This window comes from Chiroxiphia lanceolata, chromosome 3 (genome assembly GCF_009829145.1).
Source record: "Chiroxiphia lanceolata isolate bChiLan1 chromosome 3, bChiLan1.pri, whole genome shotgun sequence".
NCBI classification, from domain to species: domain Eukaryota; kingdom Metazoa; phylum Chordata; class Aves; order Passeriformes; family Pipridae; genus Chiroxiphia; species Chiroxiphia lanceolata.
In genome coordinates this window covers 12,082,420-12,087,944 of record NC_045639.1, presented here as the reverse complement: position 1 = coordinate 12,087,944, position 5,525 = coordinate 12,082,420, and the positions used below count along the sequence as shown (strand labels likewise).

Below are 5,525 nucleotides of genomic sequence, written 5' to 3'. Positions count from 1 at the left end.
TCTTAATTTTACTGCAAATGTTATACTTAATTTGCAGTGAAACTATGTTTTCTATGTAAGATATTTCTCAGAAAGAATGTTTAAAGTTAGCACATAAATTCATGCTTGCAACTGATACACCTTTTTCTGATTTTTTCACCTTCTTCCATTGAGTGTATTACAGACTTGTTCTTGAACATAGTTTAGACAATACATGTGTCACAAGCAATGATGAATCAAAGAAAGAAAGCATCCAGAAAGGGAAGTTAACTAGACAGGTAGGCCCTCATCAGCATCACATTCTGTTCCATAGCTACAATAACAATAATTGAGTCAGACACATGGATTTTTAAGTGCCTCTTAAAGAGGAAAGTTAGGGAGAGACACTGTGGAAAGAAAATTATATACTGAAATGTGGCATCTCCGTTTTGCAGCTGCCAACCTTGCTCTGTCAGTAGCCACAGCTGTTGCCTTTTCTTCTAAACTTAGCAGAGGATGGGTAAAACTAAAGAGAAGCAGGGCACGTGCTTTAGCTGATAAGGAGGTGTGGGTCCAAGTCCCTGTGTGTAATCAAAGTAAACCTTTAATAAGTTTGAACTCTTGAAAGAGAGGTATTTTATTTTTGTGTTGATAGAAGCTGACACCAGGGACATATGTACCTGCCTTGTGGGTGGATTCACTCTCAGGATGTTCCTCACAGCCCTTCCTGCACCACTTAAGTTTTCTCAGGTTCTGCTGTTTTGCCACTTGTGTTTTGTCCATCTTGGGCAGCACACTTTCTCACTGTCAGCTTTCCCACTGCCTGAAGCAGAATATTTGTCCAAAAAAGGAGGAAATCTCCTCTCTCATTCTGCTGCTGATTGAATATGGGCTTTTAGCATATGGTCCTCAACACTAAAGTCAAACCTGGTGAATTTCAAATCTGGAGTGCTGAAAATACAGGCTTGTTATATCAGAACTTGATGTCATTCATACCAGTTTTCAGTAAAATACTTCAATACTCTCACTGAATTTGTGTGGCTGTTTATTTTTAGGGGTTTTTTTAAGCATCAGCTTTGGACAGCATGAGTCTAAGTATGAATATTTACTTCTTTTTTTTTTTTTTCTCGCCCTTGGGTTGCAGAAGAAAATGTAGAGATGTGACCTGACATTCAAAATGAAACGCTAAGACTGAAACGAATAATCCACCACTTGTGATTTACTTTTTCAGTATTTTTTTTAAAAGCCAGTTCTCTGCTCTTTGATCTGCTGCCTTGGGATTTTTGAGTGCTTTATCTTCCCATGTGACAGTCACCTGCCAGTGATGATTTCGGTAGGTGAACAAAACGCTGATGTAGATAATGGAAGACATGATCCTTTCCCCCATTCACAGTAGTCTAAAGTACTCCGGGCCTTGGCATAAGATCATGAAGGGTATTTATGGTGCAAAGTTCTGCTGATGTAGCACAGGAGGGCTCTCTAAGGTCGCCAAACCTGGCGTGGTTTTGACCTATAAGAAACAGTCCTGGGGCAGAGTTACCTGCTGAATGAACTTCAGCTCAGAGGGATACAGCTGGCTCCTTCCAACACAGAAGATGGGAGGGATTTAACATGAGATGCGGATAATCAGGAGAGAAGTGGGAATATGACTGGCTGACAATAAGAGATACAGCCTGCACATCCTATGGGTGAACTTCACTGGGGGACAAAATCCTCTCTGCACCAAGCAGGAAAATCCGTGTTGGTGGTGAGCCACCGTATGAGCCACTAACTGTGAAGGAAAGAAAGTCCTAAGGAAATAGAGGAAACGTGGATGTTTGTGTCGTATACAGAAAATTTGGCCTGGCCTGCATGCCAGATGATATCCTTGCATCTGGTGAAGCTGAAGATGCTGAGAACAAGGATAAGAGGAAGGGGACCATACCCCAGTTATATCTATGCACAATGTGTAGTTGAACGAAATAAAATGTATCTTGAAAAATGATTGATGAAGACTAGAGCTCATAATTCCTGGGGTAATTTTGTCACTTTTATCTTCAGGGTGGAGATCACTACATGCCAGGCTGCATTCCTTCATAGCATCTGAATCATTCTTATTGTCTCCACAAGCTGAAAATGAGAAACAGACTGGTAAAAAAGTTAAAATTTTCAAGGTGGATAGAGCAGAGAACAGCCTTATTTGTTTTGTTTGAGGGTTTTTGTTTTAAGATTAAAAGTTCCTGTTGCATTTTTGCAGACAATAATACACTGGATTTTATGATTCCTCTATTTAAAACAAAACTATGATTTCCTAGATTTAAAGAGAAATAAGAGCACCTGAATAAAAGGGCTTACTTCAGTGTTGTCTGTATCCATCCTGGCTTTCCATGAGATGCACGAGGGAGAAATATTTCCAAGGCACCAGTGGTTGCCATATCCTGTATGCAAAAAGATTCCATAAATGTCTGAAAACAGATGGAATGCAACTTTGGAGGAATAAATGGATTTTTAATTTTCTGAACATTTTGGATTCCATCTGGTTGAAGTAACTAAGTGACCTACTAGAATACTTTTACCTTTCTTGTATAATAGATAGAAATACAGCTTGTGTTGCTATTGACTGACACAGTCCCCATTAATAAATGGGGTTTACTTGCTCATACATTTGCTTATTTTTAACTCTTTTGCCCTGTGTGTCAGGGGATACCTGATGCACCTCTTCCTGCATGTCAGACCTAGATGTTGGCTCTCTCTCGTGATTTGTCCTTGCAGCTGGTAAGGAGGAGCTCTAAACCACCTGCCTAAGCCCACCTGTCAGTAGTGGGAGCCTAAAGAGATAACACACCTTAGACTTATCTCTTTTTTTTTTTTTTTTGCTGCAAGCATTGGCACAGGGCAAAAAGAAAAATAAAATGCTCTTAATTTCCTGTCTTGCTAAAGGGAAAGAGTAAGAATGAGTAGGGGCTTTTTGTAGAGGTACTAATAAGGTGGATTATTTTCTGTTTACTGTTTTTTGTTACTGCCATTTAGAATGTTGTTAAATGAATAAGAGTAAATACATGTGTGTTTTTTAAACAGGAAATGAGCATTTCTCTACGAGTAGGAAACACAGGCGACTTGAACTCACAAGAAAGAAGTCATAAAGTATATTACTCTCTATAAAAAATGGAAGACCTAGTTATAGAAAAGACACCATTTTTGTGCCTTTCACTTTTTACCTTTCCCTGCTTCAGTAAAAGGTAAAACCCAAATCTGTTCACTCCCCTTGAGAGAGAAAATGGGTCTTTTAAATCACTAATTTTAAGCCTGTACTTAAAGTTGCACTACTTATGAGGCTGATTATTTATGATTTCCATATTGACATTCAGAAACTTGTACTGAGAATAAGTATTTTCATGCTGATAAGTTCATAAGCAATAGTCAGTAAGATATTGTCAATGTGTTTGGTATTAGTTTTCATATTTTTTGGCACTTGGGAACATTTCTCAGGGTTCTTGCTATGAATATGGATAAACATTCCAAAGAATGGGGAATGACAGTCCCTTTTTTTTTTTTTTTTAAGGGAGGGTAGTGAGACTCTTTTCCCTTTCTGGAAGCAAGTATATTTGTGTTTCATTAAAAGCTGTTGCATTTTAGGATCACAAGTTTCAGTCTAGCAAAAAGCCTGAAATCATTGAAAGATTTCCCTTGTGCCTGACACATTATTGCTACATAAAGAAGTGTGCTTGCTGGGTCCTTAATAGGACAAAATATAGCATTTCCACTGCAAATAACTTTTATATAAAAATCTGGTCACCGTAACCCCATAATTCAAAGTAGGCTTTCAGGCTTTCTCCCTGAAATTTGTGATTATGAACTTCTGAGGGCTGGCAAGAACACACACTGGTGCAAGCCAGCAAAACTCCGGACACAGCGCAGTCGTGTTTTGAGTGTCTTTTGCTGGGATCCGGGAATAAGCTTGCCTTGTATGGCATTGAGACAATTGAATTCTCTTTTGCATTATACAGTTATATAATTACATTACTGTCTCCGAAGCCTTTTTGCCCCCATAAATGATTAAAACTGTTGTTGCACAAAGACTTGGGAGACACATGTAAAACTCCTTATACAGAATGTAAGTGGCTGAAAGACTCACCAGCTGCCGGCATTGAGGATTTGCTGTTCCGTGATTTTTCTGAGTTTAGAGTGTTCTGAAGAGAAGTCTGTATCCTGCTAATAGTACTGATCACATGTTCTCTCATTTGTATAATTGAGAAAATTAACAATATAATGAAAACAGCTCCATCTAAATAAGTTCTCTACCCACAGTTAATAAAATAGTACCTGTCCGCAGAGACCTGGAATTTCTCTGCAAATGCTTTTAGTTAAACAAAGCATTTTGTGTACCTACAGTAAATGTGATATTTATTTTTTCATTATTCATGAAACAACTTTAATGTCACTGCTGATTTTGCTGGTAGGATGTTCAGCTCCAGCATACCAGAGCTCATGCTGAGCTGTAGCTGAAGATGTCATTCACAATAAACATGAGCTGCTGTGACAATACGACGGCAGAAGGTGAAGAATCTCTTTCCTTGTGCAAGGGCGTGCATGTGTCTCTCTCTGTGTGCGAGAGGGAGAGAAGGAAAGAGATTTGATTGTGTTTACAAGATTCATCTGTGGCACAGCAGGTAGTAGTCACATTGTAATAGTCACCTTAACGCAGATAATTTGATTTTCAACCTGGTTATCATGCATTTAGACATAACGGTACATGAAAATATATGCTTTAGAAGTGCATTTTAAACAAGGTTGCAGACTTTAAGTGGGAATATATTAGAGGTAAGCATTGATTTTTGCAATTCCTGGAAAGCATTCTTCAGTCTGTGTTACTAGGAGGAAATTACTAGGAGGAAAGCAAATTCTGATGGATAAATCTCAGGGACTGCTACCATTTCTGGGCTGAACTCAACAGGATGGGCCTCCCCAAATTTGACATCTCTAAAACTGTACAAATTTCTCCCATTTGAGAGCTTCAGGTACTAATGGAATTTCACTTCTTAGTTTCAGGTTGTCTTCTGACTGGAAAATAACGAGTCAAAAAGTCCTGTGGCCTTTCTGCCCATTACACTGCAAGGAAGACAAACAGCCTGGTCATAGGACGAATGTTGTCTTGGGTCACCATCAAGATCCTGACCTGCCTAGCTGATGTGACACAAGGAAAGAGGTATGTTGATGTTTGTCAAGAGCAGAGCCTCATTACTGCGTCCTGGAGTAGCCTGAGAGATAAGGGGATCTATCAGCAGTTTAATCATAGTCGTAACACACTCACCTTCATGCAAGACAAAAAAGAATCTGCTGTTTGCACCGTGAGATTTCAAGCTCTATTTAAATCTAAAGACTGTGGACGTGGTTGGGCATGATTTTGTGAACCACCTACAGCACATTTGCACAAACAAAAGCAGGCATAATTCTCCTGAAGTCGATAGAGTTGAGCGTGTTTATACGAATGGGGCATTTGGCCCAAATCCAGTTGGAGTCTTTGCGGTATAACGCCTCTGAATCTTCAGAGGTTTTCTTAGAGTCATTAATATTGAGGCTGTATGTAC

At 39.1% G+C, this 5,525-nt stretch overlaps 1 long non-coding RNA gene across 1 annotated transcript; it reads left to right on the top strand.

Annotated features, from left to right (window-relative positions):
* The first annotated feature begins 1,197 nt into the window (after positions 1–1,197).
* Positions 1,198–5,137, top strand: LOC116784786. Its single transcript, XR_004356244.1, has 3 exons — positions 1,198–1,291; positions 3,016–3,176; positions 4,981–5,137. It is a non-coding gene; the product is annotated as an uncharacterized LOC116784786 (long non-coding RNA).
* Positions 5,138–5,525: the final 388 nt, after the last annotated feature.